The sequence below is a fragment of the Camelina sativa genome, chromosome 9 (assembly GCF_030686135.1).
Source record: "Camelina sativa cultivar CO46 ecotype springtype chromosome 9, ASM3068613v1".
In the NCBI taxonomy this organism is placed as follows: Eukaryota; Viridiplantae; Streptophyta; class Magnoliopsida; order Brassicales; family Brassicaceae; genus Camelina; species Camelina sativa.
This window is the reverse complement of record NC_141888.1, coordinates 43,646,604-43,662,620: the sequence shown is the minus strand read 5'-3', so window position 1 is coordinate 43,662,620 and position 16,017 is coordinate 43,646,604. Positions and strand designations below refer to the sequence as shown.

Below are 16,017 nucleotides of genomic sequence, written 5' to 3'. Positions count from 1 at the left end.
TTATTAGTTGTAAAATTAATTTATTTTATTAATTAATGTCAATCAGAAACGTAAGGAAAAATTAAGTATTAGCCTCTTATATATATATATATAAATAAATTATTCAACGACTCAAGTAGTTTCAAATAATTTGAATTTTCTAATGAGTACATAGGAAGAATTGAAATTGTCCTTCTTTTGGTCAAATGATCTTGTCTGCTTATAAGAACGTTTGAAAAGTCCATCACAAAATGTTTTTAAAAAACGATATTAGTTGTCCTTTTAATTAATAGAGAAAATATAGCTCAAGTTTTAATAAGAAATTTGGAATTATATTACAAAACCATTAAATTTTGCTGCCTTTGCCTTATATTTGTTTTTTTCCAACATGAAAATGATGGAGGAAAACCTTTAACGTGATATTATCTTTACTTTTTATATCTACAAAGAAAAAGAGAGTTTATTGAGAAAAAAAAAAAAATTAACTTTATCCCTAAATTTATTAGTATTTTTTAAAAAACCGATTTTAATATGAACCTTTTTTTTAAAGAAAAACATACTAAAATAATTGGAATTAAGCAAAGATGGAGAGAGACCAAACCACATCTAAAGAAGAAGACCATGAAAACTACACTAATCAAAGAGAGTAAAATGATCAAACTATTGACTTATATATATAACAATGAGAACCCCAAAGAACAAAAACTTTTCTATATTTGATCTGAGTAAAAACTGTATGTGTTTTCTTTTTTTTTATGTTGTAGTCTCTTCAGCTTTCCTCTGCACTAAACTTGGAATCACACTACTTCTTTTTAATCTCCGGTTGTTACCATTTCGATTCCGAGTCGATGAAGACCGGTCGACCCAATTCTTGTCTTCTGCAACCGCTTGGTTCCACCTTTCTTTAAAAGTTCGAAGCTCCCATGTGATTGTCTCCGTATCTGTTCATGAAAACACATACAGAAATTACACTCCTCACTCCTGGCTCTACGGATAAAATCAGTTTCGTCATGGGGAAATAAACTCACCTCTGTCCTTGAATCAAAAGTCGGAGAACCTCGTTTCTGTTTACAAAAAAAAAAAGGTGACAAAAGTTGTGAAATTGTCTGTTTATTTTACAGGCAGGAAATGAGGAACTGGATGTTAAGATAGTGCTTACCCGAGTCACTCCGCTGCGAGCTGAGTTCTGTAATAATTAGGAAGAGAGATTATTCAGTATTTAGTATTTAACAAGGAGAATATGGAGGGGGGAAGTAGAGTGAGTAACTGACCTTCTTATCAGGATCACCACTTCCACCTAGTGTTTGAATACCTTGATGGAAGATATATCGCTATCGACAATGCCTACTTTCTTGCTACGGTCACCCTATAACAACGTTTAAAACCGATTCATCTAGAGAATGCAATCAGGCCACAATGCTAATAATGAATGCTAGCGCTGTGTGGACTTTACCTGAGCACAGTACCCAGTTTCATATCCATCTCCCCAACCATGAACCAGATCATTCTGCAAACCGCAAAAAATCAATAATAGTTGGATGCAATTGCATTAAAAAAGTAAACAGATTATCTTGTTATAAATGTTCATCTTGTAAAATTTACTTGTATTAGATTCCAAGTGCAAAAACAGGACAGATCTTGAAAACACTGGAGCCATTCCTTCAACAAATCTGGAAATAGAGAAACAATGACATTAATGTCTGTGTCTTGGTATATAAAGAAGTATTATATTGTTATGTTACTTGAGAAATTTTACCCGGTGCAGGGAGGCCCTTCGCTAGCATTTGAGCACTTCATATTGCCCCTACTGTCGTAAACTCGTCTGCAGTTTTGTAACCATTTGATATAAGTACCTAAAACACACAAATAATCAAGAGAAGTCCTTAAACAAATGGTTCATAGGAACTCACCTATGAATGTTTTCGTTCTAGACCGGACTGTAAGTCTATGGTGAACTTCAGTTGAATTTGGGTGCAAGGCTGTTGAGATATCTCCAGTCCTGCTGATTTAACTATCCTCAGGTACCTGCAGAGAGACTTGTTTAGGAAAGGGCCCTCCAAGATTATACCTTTATGGGTTGTCTATATACAAGTGAAGGGGAAATTGAAAATAAACCTTTGTGGTTTGAAATTCTCCACTCCAAGATCTTCGTCCAAAGAAAAACATAATCATATGTGGAGACGATACTCAGGATGGAGAAATCGTTTGCGAACCACCTGAGTAAAATCAAAGTTTTTGAACAAAACCATTGTTACAAAGCTATACAAAGTACAAACTATGGCTATAGTTGATCTTAATAGATTTTATATCAAATACATGTTAATACCAGTTTGTATTTTATATCAAATACATGTTAATACCATTTTGTCTGGTTATGTGCAACTATGTGTATGGCTTTTGAGCTCCACTCTAGATCCCACCATTGATCCATGTTTCCATCATAATGAAATAGAATTACAGTGAAATTTGCCGGAAGGAACTGAATACAACAAACAAACTAACTAACATTAGAACAGAAACTAATCACATACCAGCCTCGTTTATTTCACTGACATATATAGACAAAGCATGCTTATTACCTTCTTTACAACAGCGTCAACATTATCCTTTTGCTTAAGTCCTACTGGCATTGCCAACAAGTTACGGTTGGTCAATTCGCCACTCTATTTGTAAGATAACAACAGAGATCAGAGAATTCCTCCACATAACTGATTCCTCTATCTTAGTTAACCTTACATAAAAAAATCTAACCTTTGACCTCAAACTACTACTTGACCAAAGTGGCTTTAACTCCAAATCTGATCTAGGTTGCATGATACCAAAAGGCAAACCTTTCAACTTTTCACTGACCGGTTCAGATTCCTGAACAAGATCGCATACCCACACATCAACTTTAGACCAGCAACATGCATCAAACATTAGAAAACAAAGAGATTCAAAATGTTACCTTAGCCATCTCAAATGGATAATCTGTTTCTTCTATCTAAGTAAAGCATATACCAAACAAAAGAGTTATACATCAAAACATTCAAAAGTCTCTGAAAGAAATCAAAACGAGCTGTTCCACAATACCTCTGTCTGTTCATATTGGATATTAGTAGTCTTATACCAAAAGATCAAAAGTACTGTACACATGACTGCCATAACCGGCTTCATCTTCCACGACGATTTACCCTGCAAATTTCCACCATTCCCACATCAAAATCAAAAGCCTCACTAACCGGGATATCACAATGTGAAGTAACCGAGATCTATAGAGCAAAAAAAAGAAAAGCTTTTACCCCATCTTGAGCATTGTTTCTTCTCTTAACAAGTGACTTCCATGATTTAATAGACGGTAAATCATGTTCCATAATCTATTTACCGAGCTACATGAACATCAAAATTCATCAAATTCCATACAAAAACAAAAAGACAATTTTAAAATCTTTAAGCAATCAGAAAAAAACTCACCAAAGCCACCGTCTTTTGTGTTCTTCCCTTCACAAGAACAGAGAATCAAAGAAACCAATTCAAACCTTCACCCAAAATCTCAGTTTCTCTATATAAACCTGATCTACGCGCATGCAACAAGAATGTGTCTTTCTGAGAAATCTAAACGAGAAACACAAGAATCAGACGTCCATATTGCAAAATAAAAATTGAAACTTTATAATCTAATACCAAAAAAAAATGATAGATTAGAAGAAGATAATAAAAAAGCTTGAAAGAAACACACAAAGATGGCTCCTTTCAGAGTATACATACTCACACTCCCAGATACAGACGAACACAATCTGGGCCACTGTGAAAGCGAAACGGCTAAGGAAGGATTCGTATTAATAAAAAGACAAAGCGTTTTTAAAACTGGAATTATAAATTTTCTTGGATTTTTTTTTTTGTTTTGCTTCTCCAGATCTAGGGAAAGTAAATACAACTCTAAATACTAGTTAATGATATGAAATTAAAAAAAGTTAGATTTGGTTACACATTAATTACCAAATTAATAAGGTTATATTTAGGAAGCAATCTGGTCACACGAACTGTTCAACAATTTTAATATGGCGGTGTAATAACTTTCAAAGATGGGATCTTTTAATTAAGCCATGAGACAACACAACAAAGAAACAGAGTAAAGAAGAAAGAAAACACAAACCTTTAAAAGCTTAAAGAGAAGTAATCTGAAACTTGAAGTCACTGTAATGAAGCAAAACCCAGTTGGTAAATGGAAACCAAGAAGATACGTTTATAGAGAGAGAGAGAGAGAGTAAAGTGTGTTCACTTTAAAAGCTGAGATTTTTTTACCAAAACCAGTTTCTAGAAATCGATCGAAACCAAACCCAACAACAATGTTTTCTCTCTACTACTACGCGGAATCGAAAGAGAACAAAAAAAAAGCTATGGTGGAGTGATTCGTGTCATCTGCTGAATCTCTCTCTCTCTCTCTCTTCCTAAAAAAATAATAATTTATTTTAATTTTTTTATTAAGTTGGATTCTGCGACCAAATACGAGAATTAGAGGAATAATATTTTTTATTATTTATAACGAAAAAAATGTATTTTTCCATGTTTTGCGATTTATCCTCAATTATTAGTTTACAACAACTTTCAATAAGAAAACAGAACACAAGTGTGTGAGTGTGTGTGTCTGTGGTTTGCGACTAAAGCAACTCCAAATCCAAAGCAAACCAATAAAGTTTTCTACTTCCTCGGGTTGTTCAACTAGAACATGACTTATTATTACTTATAGACTAGCTCCGTTCCGATTGGCTTTTGTTTTTTCACGTTCGACTATTTTGGGTTTGGTAGCTAATTCTCCATTAGAATTCTTTATTATTTTACAAATATACTCTTAACCTAAAGCTACATTCGTAGATAGACATGTCAGTCTTCGCCTATATAGTGTTTTCACGCACATGGTTTGGAGATATGGTTCTGCGACTCCACCAAGATCAAAGACGATAAAATAAAAGCGGTTGCCAAGTTGTATTCACTCGATCCGTCTCCGCCGGATATCGATTTCCATTATCCGTATCCGGAACCGTTAGTAACCTATACTTAGGAAATTTAAAAACATGAAATACAAAACCAAATTTCAAAATAAACACAACTAATTACTAACAAATTTGTAAAACTTCTCACTATAATCTACTTAATGCACAAAAACACCAAATAAAAAAACAAAACCACATTATTAAAAGGGGAATTGGGTTGTATGACCAAAAAAAATTCTATAATTTAATAACTAACTATACTAACTATGTATTGATTATATACTCTATATTATATGTATAATACCAATTTTTACCCCTTCACTATCTTTCATCACCACCACCATCTTCTGACCACCTGCCATCGCCACCACCTCCGGCGTCACCACCTCCGGCGTCACCACCTCCGGCGGTTCTTCGGCGGCCACCACCTCTTTACCATTATTACCACTAGGGTTCTCAATTTACTATCCCTTAGGGTTTAGATTTCCTCCAACCACTACCGCCGGGCCACCGCCGGAGACCGCCGGAGAACCGCCAAAAAACCGTCGGAGAACCGCCGGACCACGGCCGGACCACCGCCGGAGAACCGCCGGGCCACCGCCGGACCGCCAACAAACGACGTTGCCTCAACGCTTGATTCTTCAATTTAGGGTTTTAGGGTTTAAGGTTTTGGTTTTAGAGTAGGGTTTTAGGGTTTAAGGATTAAGGTTTAGGGTTTAAGGGTTTGAGTTTAGGGTTTAGGGTTGTGGTTTTTAAATTTAGGGTTTAGAGTTGTGGTTTTTGAGTTTAGGGGTTAGGGTTTAGGGTTTAGTGTTTAGGGTTTAGGGTTTAGGGTTTATCGTTTAGGGTTTATGGTTTAGGGTTTAGGGTTAGGGTTGTAGTTTTTGGGTATAGGGTTTATGGTTGTGGGTTTTGGGTTTAGGGTTTAGGGTTTATGGTTTAGGGTTTAGGGTTGTAGTTTTTGGGTTTAGGGTTTAAGGGTTTAGGGTTGTGGTGTTTGGGTTTAGGGTTATGGTTTTTGGGTTGAGGGTTGTGTTTTTTGAGTTTAGGGTTTTGAGTTTAGGGGTTAGGGTTTAGGGTTTAGGGTTGTGGTATTTGAGTTTAGGTGTTAGGGTTTAGGGTTGTGGTTTTTGAGTTTAGGGTTTAGGGGTTTAGGGATTTAGGGTTTAGGGTATTTGAGTTTAGGGTTTAGGGTTATGGTTTTTGAGTTTAGGGTTTAGGGGTTAGGTTTTAGGGTTGTGGTTTTTGAGTTTAGGGTTTAGGGTTATGGTATTATATTTTAGGGTTTTGGTTTGTGGTTGTGGTTTTAGGGTTTAGGGTTGTGGTATTTGAGTTTAGGGTTTAGGTTTGGGTTGTGGTTTTTGAGTTTTGGGGTTCGGGTTTAAAATTTTTTATAAGGTAGAAATTTTAAAAATTTTGGTAGGAAAATCCAATTTCGTAATTTTGGCGGGAAATTTTTTCAATTTTGGCGGGAAATTTAGGGTTTAGGGTTTTCGGTTAGGGTTGTGGTTTTTAAGTTTAGGGGTTAGGGATTAGGGTAGGGGTTTAGGGTTTAGAGGTTAGGGGTTAGGGTTTAGGGTTTTTAAAATTAAAAGGTTGGAAACCTTTTTACAATAATAAGGCTTTTTTTTGCGGGAAAATTTTAATTTTTTACATTAAGAAATAGTTTTCAAAATAGGTGGAGTAAAAAAGGGACATGGAAAAAGGGTCTTTTTGAAGTAATTTGTTAAGAGTAAAATGGTAAGAATTTGTTAAAAATTTGTTAAGAGTAAAATGGTTTTGAATCGGAGAATTGTTAAGAATTTGTTAAGAATTCGTTAAGAATTTGTTAACAAATTTGTTAAGAGTTTTAATAGAGTTTTATAAGGTTTTTATAATTTTTAAAGGTTTTTATAAGGTTTTTAAAAGGTTTACAAATAATTTTTAAAAGCGTTTACATGATTTACAAGGTTTTTAAAAGCGTTTACAATGTTTTTCTAAGGTATAAATTTCAAAAAATTTGGCGGGAAAATTTTCTGATTTTGGCTGGAAATTTTTTTGATTTTCGCGAGAAAATTTTTCATTTTTTGGCGGAAAATGTTTTTCGATTTTGATGACTGTACATTCTTGCCATCACTCAAAGAAAGGGTAATATGGTCATTTCGTACATTAAAGTTTTTAAAATGGTATTAATAGATATTTTTAAAAGGAGGTATGAATGGACAATTTTGAAAATGCCCCTTTTTGAAAATGTGGAATAGTCTCCAAAGATAAAGTGCGGTTCTACCATTTTTGGCCTCCAAAGCGTCTACATTTTTTGCCTCCAAAGAGTCTCCATTTTTGGCCTCCAAAACGTCTCTATTTTTAGCTTCCAAAAAACATAATAGTTGCTTACATTTTTTTCTCTCTAAAAGTCTTCATTTTTGGCCTCCAAAACGTCTCTATTGTTTTCCTTCAATGCGTCTCCATGGCCTCCAAATCATCTCCATTTTTGGTCCCCAAATCGTCTCCATTTTTTGCCTCCAAAGCGTCTACATTTTTAGCCTCCAAAGCATCACCATTTTTAACCTCAACAAGTCTTCATTTTTTGCCTCCAAAATTTATCATAGTTGGCCTCGAAATCGTCTCTATTTTTGGCCTCCGAGAGTCTCCATTTTTGCCCTCCAAAAGTCTTCATATTTGGCCTCCAAAGCGTCTCCATTTTGCCTCCAAAAGTCATCATATTTGGCCTCCAAAGCGACTTTACTTTTGACCTCCAAAGCGTCTCCATTTTTGGCCTCCAAGGGTCTCCATTTTTGGCCTCCAAAAGTCTTCATTTTTGGCCTCCAAAAGTCATCATATTTGGCCTCCAAAGCGACTCCACTTTTGGCCTCCAAAGCGTCTCCATTTTTGGCCTCCAAGGGTCTCCATTTTTGGCCTCCAAAAGTCTTTATTATTGGCGTCCAAAAGTCTTCATTTTTGGCCTCCAAAAGTTTTCATTTTTGGCCTCCAAAAGTCATCATATTTGGCCTCCAAAGGATCTCCACTTTTGGCCTCCAAAGCGTCTCCATTATTTGCCTCCAAGAGTCTCCATTTTTAGCCTCAAAAAGTCTTTATTTTTGGTCTCCAAAGCGTCTTCATTTTTGGCCTCCAAGAGTCTCCATTTTTGGCCTCCAAAAGTCATCATATTTGACCTCCACAGCGTCTCCACTTTTGGCCTCCAAAGCGTCTCCACTTTTGGCCTCCAAAGCGTCTCCATTTTTCGCCTCCAAGAGTCTCCATTTTTGGCTTTCGAAAGTCTTCATTTTTAGCCTCCAAAAGTCATCATATTTGGCCTCCAAAGCGTCTTCACTTTTGGCCCTCCAAAGCGTCCATTTTTTGCCTCCAAGAGTCTCCATTTTTGGCCTCAAAGAATCTTTATTTTTGGCCTCCAAAAGTCATCCGTTTTGGCCTCCAAGAATCTTCATTTTTGGCCTCCAAGAGTCTCCATTATTGGCCTCCAAAAGTCTTCATTTTTGGCCTCCAAAAGTCTTCATTTTCGGCCTCCAAGAGTCTCATTTTTGGCCTCCAAAAGTCATCATATTTGGCCTCCAAAGCGTCTCCACTTTTGGCCTCCAAGAGTCTCCATTTTTGGCCTCCAAAAGTCATCATATTTGGCCTCCAAAAGTCATTATATTTGGCCTCCAAAGCGTCTCCACTTTTGGCCTCCAAAGCGTCTCTATTTTTGGCCTCCAAGAGTCTCCATTTTTAGCTTCCAAAATTCTTCATTTTTTTCCTCCAAAATTCATCATAGTTGGCCTCCAAAAATCTTCATTTTTGGCCTCCAAGAGTCTCCATTTTTGGCCTCCAAGAGTCTCTATTTTTGGCCTCCAAAATTCTTCATTTTTGGCCTCCAAAAGTCTTCATTTTTTGGCCTCCAAAATTCTTCACTTTTGGCCTCTAAAGCGTCTCCATTTTTTGCCTTCAAAGGTCTCCATTTTTGGCCTCCAAAAGTCATCATATTTGGCCTCCAAAAGTCATCATATTTGGCCTCCAAAAGCGTCTCCACTTTTGGCCTCCAAAAGCGTCTCCATTTTTGGTCTCCAAAGCGTTTCCATTTTTTGCCTCCAAAAATTTTCATTTTTGGCCTCAAAAAGTCATTATTTTTGGCCTCCAAAACTCAGCCTTTTTAGCCTCCAAAATTCATCCTTTTTTGCCTCCAAATATTCTCCATTTTTGGCCTCCAAGAGTCTCCATTTTTTGCCTCCAAGAGTCTCCATTTTTTGCCTCCAAAGCGTTTCCATTTTTGGCCTCCAAGAGTCTCCATTTTTGACGGACAAAAGTCTTCATTTTTGGCCTCCAAAAGTTTTCATATTTGGCCTCCAAAAGTCATGAGTTTTTTACCTCCAAAGCGTCTCTATTTTTGGTCTCCAAGAGTCTTCATTTTTGGCCTCCAAGAGTCTCCATTTTTTGCCTCCAAAAGTCTTCATTTTTTTCCTCCAAAAGTCATCATATTTGGCCTCCAAAGCGTCTCCATTTTTGGTCTCCAAGAGTCTCCATTATTTAGCCTCCAAAGCATCTCTACTTTTGGCCTCCAAAGCGTCTCCACTTTTGGACTCCAAAGCGTCTCCATTTTTGGCCTCCAAAAGTCATCATATTTGGCCTCCAAAGGATCTCCACTTTTGGCCTCCAAAGCGTCTCCATTATTTGCCTCCAAGAGTCTCCATTTTTAGCCTCCAAAAGTCTTTATTTTTGGTCTCCAAAGCGTCTTCATTTTTGGCCTCCAAGAGTCTCCATTTTTGGCCTCCAAAAGTCATCATATTTGACCTCCACAGCGTCTCCACTTTTGGCCTCCAAAGCGTCTCCACTTTTGGCCTCCAAAGCGTCTCCACTTTTGGCCTCCAAAGCGTCTCCATTTTTGGCCTCCAAGATTCTCCATTTTTGGCCTTCGAAAGTCTTCATTTTTAGCCTCCAAAAGTCATCATATTTGGCCTCCAAAGCGTCTTCACTTTTGGCCTCCAAAGCGTCCATTTTTTGCCTCCAAGAGTCTCCATTTTTGGCCTCAAAGAATCTTTATTTTTGGCCTCCAAAAGTCATCCGTTTTGGCCTCCAAGAATCTTCATTTTTGGCCTCCAAGAGTCTCCATTTTTGGCCTCCAAAAGTCTTCATTTTTGGCCTCCAAAAGTCTTCATTTTCGGCCTCCAAGAGTCTCATTTTTGGCCTCCAAAAGTCATCATATTTGGCCTCCAAAGCGTCTCCACTTTTGGCCTCCAAGAGTCTCCATTTTTGGCCTCCAAAAGTCATCATATTTGGCCTCCAAAAGTCATTATATTTGGCCTCCAAAGCGTCTCCACTTTTGGCCTCCAAAGCGTCTCTATTTTTGGCCTCCAAGAGTCTCCATTTTTAGCTTCCAAAATTCTTCATTTTTTTCCTCCAAAATTCATCATAGTTGGCCTCCAAAAATCTTCATTTTTGGCCTCCAAGAGTCTCCATTTTTGGCCTCCAAGAGTCTCTATTTTTGGCCTCCAAAATTCTTCATTTTTGGCCTCCAAAATTCTTCACTTTTGGCCTCTAAAATGCGTCTCCATTTTTGGCCTTCAAAGGTCTCCATTTTTGGCCTCCAAAAGTCATCATATTTGGCCTCCAAAAGTCATCATATTTGGCCTCCAAAGCGTCTCCACTTTTGGCCTCCAAAAGCGTCTCCATTTTTGGCCTCCAAAGCGTTTCCATTTTTTGCCTCCAAAAATTTTCATTTTTGGCCTCAAAAAGTCATTATTTTTGGCCTCCAAAACTCATCCTTTTTAGCCTCCAAAATTCATCCTTTTTTGCCTCCAAATATTCTCCATTTTTGGCCTCCAAGAGTCTCCATTTTTTGCCTCCAAGAGTCTCCATTTTTTGCCTCCAAAGCGTTTCCATTTTTGGCCTCCAAGAGTCTCCATTTTTGACGGACAAAAGTCTTCATTTTTGGCCTCCAAAAGTTTTCATATTTGGCCTCCAAAAGTCATGAGTTTTTTACCTTCAAAGCGTCTCTATTTTTGGTCTCCAAGAGTCTTCATTTTTGGCCTCCAAGAGTCTCCATTTTTTGCCTCCAAAAGTCTTCATTTTTTTCCTCCAAAAGTCATCATATTTGGCCTCCAAAGCGTCTCCATTTTTGGTCTCCAAGAGTCTCCATTATTTAGCCTCCAAAGCATCTCTACTTTTGGCCTCCAAAGCGTCTCCACTTTTGGACTCCAAAGCGTCTCCACTTTTGGACTCCAAAGCGTCTCCATTTTTGGCCTCCAAAAGTCATCATATTTGGCCTCCAAAAGTCATCATATTTGGCTTCCAAAACGTCATCATTTTTGGCCTCCAAAGCTCTCCATTTTTGGCCTCCACACTTTTTGGAGGCCACAAATATGATGACTTTTGGAGGCAAAAAATAAGACTTTTGGAGGCCAAAAATGGAGACTCTTGGAGGCTAAAAATGGAGACGCTTTGGAGGCAAAAAATGATGAATTTTGGAGGCCAAATATGATGACTTTTGGAAGCCAAAAATGAAGATTCTTGGAGGCCAAAAATGGAGACTCTTGGAGGCAAAAAATGTAGACTCTTGGAGGCAAAAAATGTAGCGCTTGGGAGGGCAAAAATGGTAGAAACCGCACTTTATCTTTGGAGACTATTCTGCATTTTCAAAAGGGGCATTTTCAAAAATGTCCATCCATACCTCTTTTTAAAACTTTTACGTACAAAATGACCATATTACCCTTTCTTTGAATGATGGCAAGAATGTACAGTCATCAAAATCGAAAAACATTTCCCGCCAAAAAATGAAAAATTTTCCCGCCAAAATCAAAAAAATTCCCGCCAAAAAAAAAAATTCCGCCAAAAAAATTTCCCGCCAATATCAAAAAAATTTCCCGCCAATATCAAAAAAATTTCCCGCCAAAATCAAATAAATTTCCTGCCAAAATTACGAAATTGGATTTTCCTACCAAATTTTTTTAAATTTCTACCTTATAAAAAACATTTTATTTAAAAAGTTTACAAGGTTTTTAAATGGTTGGAAACCTTTTAATTTTAAAAACCCTAAATCCTAACCCCTAAACTTTTTCGGTTGTTTTGTTAATTTGTTTTTTTTGTTATGTATTTTCTTCTTTTCGTCAGGTTACGTTGTTAGTATGTTTTCTTTCCTCTTTTGTTAATTTATTTTGCTCTTTTGTTCGTTTATTTTTTCGACTATGTTTTTTCAGCTAATTTAGTCTAATTTTTTTTCTCTTGTAGTTAGATTATGGTTTGTGTTTTTTAACAATTTTTTGGTATTTTAAATTTTCGTCTGTATCTGGTACTCACTTTCTTTTCTTTGTTTATGTTGTTTTTAATAAGGGTGAATTAGCTGAGTAGCCAAAAAAACAAAACTATAGAATAATATAACCATTTATTCAAAAAAATTAGAAAAGTAGGATCAAGGGTAGGGTAAATTACTATTTTGGGTTTTTTGGTTTAAGGGTAGGGGTTAAGGTGATGGCCGGCAGTGGTGGTTGACGGTGATCCGGTTGAACACTAAAAATACTGACGATATGGATTCTTGTGTGTTACAACGGATAAAAGAAAGAGAGAAAATTTTTGAAAGGGTTACCGAGAGCTCCAACCATCGATTCAGATTCAAAAAATTGGAAGATTCTGCGAATCGTTCGATCTGTACTTGGAAGCGCAACCTTCTTCTTCTTCTTCAAGACTCAATTTTTTTAGGTTTTTTGGGAAGATGATGAACGAAAAGAGAGAGAGAGAAGAGAAGTTGCAGAAGATATTTCCAAGGAGAAGATATCCAAAGGAAAACATGGTTTTTGGGTCAAATTTTGGGTTCTATAAGTTTTTTTTTTCTTTTGTGGGTTATTTTCTTCCTTTTTTTAGTTTTCCAATGATTGTTTTTTTTTTCTTTTGTGGGTTATTTTCTTCCTTTTTTTAGTTTTCCAATGATTGTGCTTGTATTCTGAACACGATGTAAAACATTTGCTCTCTCCATTTTTTGCCTCCAAAAGTCTTCATAAGTCATTTTCGGAATTTCTTTTTAATTTTGTTTTGTAATAGGTTCAATTTAAGGTTCAATTTTTGTTTTGTCATAAATATAATCTGTGGATCATCATTGGGCTGAATGCCAAGCTTAGTGATCTTTCAATGTAGACAAACCAAAGGACAACTTATGACAGCTAGCGGAAAAAAATAATCAAAATATTGAAGTCTTGTTTTGTCTTGCTTTGTCAAGATCTGGAGTAGATGCAACAGCATGGTGAAATCGTGGGTTTTAAATGTTGTGAGTCCAAGGAGATCTATCTGGAGTAGATGCAACAGCATGGTGAAATCGTGGATTTTAAATGTTGTGATTTCACATGTCAGAATTCTGTCTTGATGGCACAAGGAAACTTTCAAAAGCCTAAGTGTTCTCACTGCTCGCTTGTTGGACATATTGCGGATAAATGCTACAAACTACATGGATCTATCCTCCACGACATCCAAGGGCAAAGAAGAATAACTATGTTGGAAGTACTAACTTTGCTAGCACACCAGTCATGTTGAAGATATTAAGGATAACACCTAAGGAGAACTTCAATGAGGACATGTCTAATGAACAACTCCAACAGATGATATCTTATCTTAGCACTAAGCTTCAATCTTCGAGTAACACTTCATGCTCTGATAAAACCATAGCTTCGACTTCAAATTTTGTACTAACTATCTGTACATTTCTTACAGATCTGAACTGGTCTGGTCTAACTAAAGAGAAAAACCACCACCTACAATATTCTGTTATCTTTAAAATATTATTTGCGATTGTTGTACCTCAGCATATCTTTCTGTTTAAGAGGCCTAATTTCAAAAGTCATCCAAGTTAATTTTTCTTCTATTTTTGGGCCTAATCTTTTAAAGGCTCATTTTTTGTTTCCCTGAAAGTCTAACCCCTCGCTATCCTCCATTCCGCTGTTCTCTGAATTGCGACCTCAACCGTCTCTCCCCTTCTAGATTAAGTTTATCATCAAGTAAGAATCTTCTGTGTAACTTTTCAATTTTCAGTGGAATAGTATTGTTAGAGGCTCATTGGAGGTAAACTATCTCTTCCGCAGGGTTTGAAAGAGCTGAGAGAATCAACAATCCAAGCAACGACATTCACAGGAAATCTCGATGCTCCAGTTGATGAAACTCTGTTTGATATTGAGAAAGAGATCGATGATTTAATTGCCAATTAAAGTCAAAGAACAGAGAGTGAGCAACTTGCTTCAAGCAATAATGGTTGGAGGATGTGTTGCAGCTATGGCTCTCCTTAAAATGATCCCTACATCAGTCCTTTGGGGATACTTCGCCTTCATGGCAATTGAAAACCTACCGGAAACCAGTTCTGGGAAAGAATCTTGCTTCTCTTCACAGCCCCAAGCCGTAGATTCAAGTAAAAATCTCAATCTTTTTTTTTTATCGCCTTTTACTTTTCAAGAATGGTTTACTGAACTATTTACCAAAATTGCAGGGTTCTTGAAGATAACAACGCAACATTTGTGGAAACTGTTCCATTCAAAACGATTGCAATGTTCACTATTTTCCAAACAACTTATCTTTTAACCTGCTTTGGTCTCACGTGGATCCAATAGCTGGAGTTATGTTCCCTCTAATGATCATGTTTATAATACCCGTAAGGCAATATATCCTCCCAAGATTCTTCAAAAGTGCTCATCTTCAGGACTTAGACGCAGCAGAGTATGAAGAAGCACCCGCTTTGCCATTCAATCTTGCAGTATCGGTAAAGGACACCATCATCCCAGTAACGGCCACCAATACCACCGTGCAAGACTGATTTACTAACAGAAACAACGGCGAAATATGCTCAAGAGAAATGAGGTTCTTCTCAACATGTCCATGAAACCCAATGATTTTCTTTCCCTTGTTTGCAAGAGTGAAAACTTCTTACCCTTATTATTATAGCCTAGCAGCTCAGAAGTTTTTGTGTTAGTTTTAAATTGAAGTGCTTGAATGACATTAGATTTGTCGTCGTAGTAACCCTCAACAGATTCAAGATATTCATTGTTAAGACTGTCAATCTCGATCTGCATTCAAATGAAATTAGAAACAAATATTACTTAAAGTTAGTCAATTATTATTGTTCACATAAAATGATTAGGCTGTATAAAAGCGGATCGGAGGAAACCTAAAAACCAAACATTCCAATTCCAAATATGCATTGTTAAACCGTCACCATTAATATATTGTAAGACATACCGTATGTGTGAAACCTCTATCCCAAACACCAAAGAGTTTTCCCCTTTTCAGTTGTCCACTCTTCACATATTCCAAATGGATGGTCTGAATGCCCTCTGAACCAACTCGTACATATATCTTGGAAACACCATCATGGTCCGATCCATCATCCCACTTATTGCCTCCGGGTCTGCCTATCGCTTCCATCATTTCGGCATTTCCAATACGTTAGAGTTGAAGGAAAATCAACTACCTCTTAAATAAATTTTTGCAGACAGAGGTGAACAAAAGGTGGTTACTTCAGTAATACTTGGGAGTTTTTGTTACACAAGCTAGTATTAAAGTGTATGATCATTAATTACATTTACATATCACAGAACTAGTTAAGATTTTATAAGTATATCAATAAATCAAGTATGCATTGGGAGGGGAGAGAGAAAGAGAGAGATGACCTCTGGTGGCTGAGGAGAGAAGAAGACTTGTGATGAGCGAGCGGAGGACTTATCACCCATAAACGAGACATGGTCTTGTCTTAACAAATTTTATATACATGTATTATGTATGTCTTCTTCTACATAGAATCTTTCTTATAATATGAAAATGGTGAAAATAAAGAAATCATTTAGAAGAGTGCCGGCCAAGAAGAGAGAGCCGTTGACAAAGCGAATGAAGAAGACCAAGGGAGAGAGAGAGAGAGAGAGAGAGAGAGAGACTCAAATCATATTTGTAATTAGAAATTAACGAAAAAAATCTCTTACTATTTCTTCCATCCATACGGAAGCCAAGTAGCCAACTAGAGCAGAACCTTTGCTCCATTTGATTACTACCTTTCTATCTGGTGTCCTTCAAGGAATTCAATTCAAAACTAACATCAAGAATTTCGACCTGATGGGATATGATAAAATTA

General features: G+C 36.8%; 2 pseudogenes across 1 annotated transcript; both read right to left on the bottom strand.

Annotated features, from left to right (window-relative positions):
• Positions 1–791: 791 nt before the first annotated feature.
• On the bottom strand, positions 792–4,440 carry LOC147939480 (uncharacterized; annotated as a pseudogene). Its single transcript, XR_015566293.1, has 17 exons — positions 4,115–4,440; positions 3,433–3,573; positions 3,261–3,347; positions 3,052–3,153; positions 2,927–2,962; positions 2,731–2,841; positions 2,559–2,642; positions 2,340–2,458; positions 2,095–2,195; positions 1,894–2,004; positions 1,736–1,806; positions 1,582–1,649; positions 1,433–1,486; positions 1,251–1,345; positions 1,139–1,165; positions 1,008–1,043; positions 792–920 (listed from the first exon to the last, which is right to left on the bottom strand). The product of XR_015566293.1 is annotated as an uncharacterized LOC147939480 (transcript).
• A 10,273-nt stretch (positions 4,441–14,713) lies between these two features.
• On the bottom strand, positions 14,714–15,320 carry LOC147939479 (jacalin-related lectin 14 pseudogene; annotated as a pseudogene).
• Between the last annotated feature and the right edge of the window lie 697 nt (positions 15,321–16,017).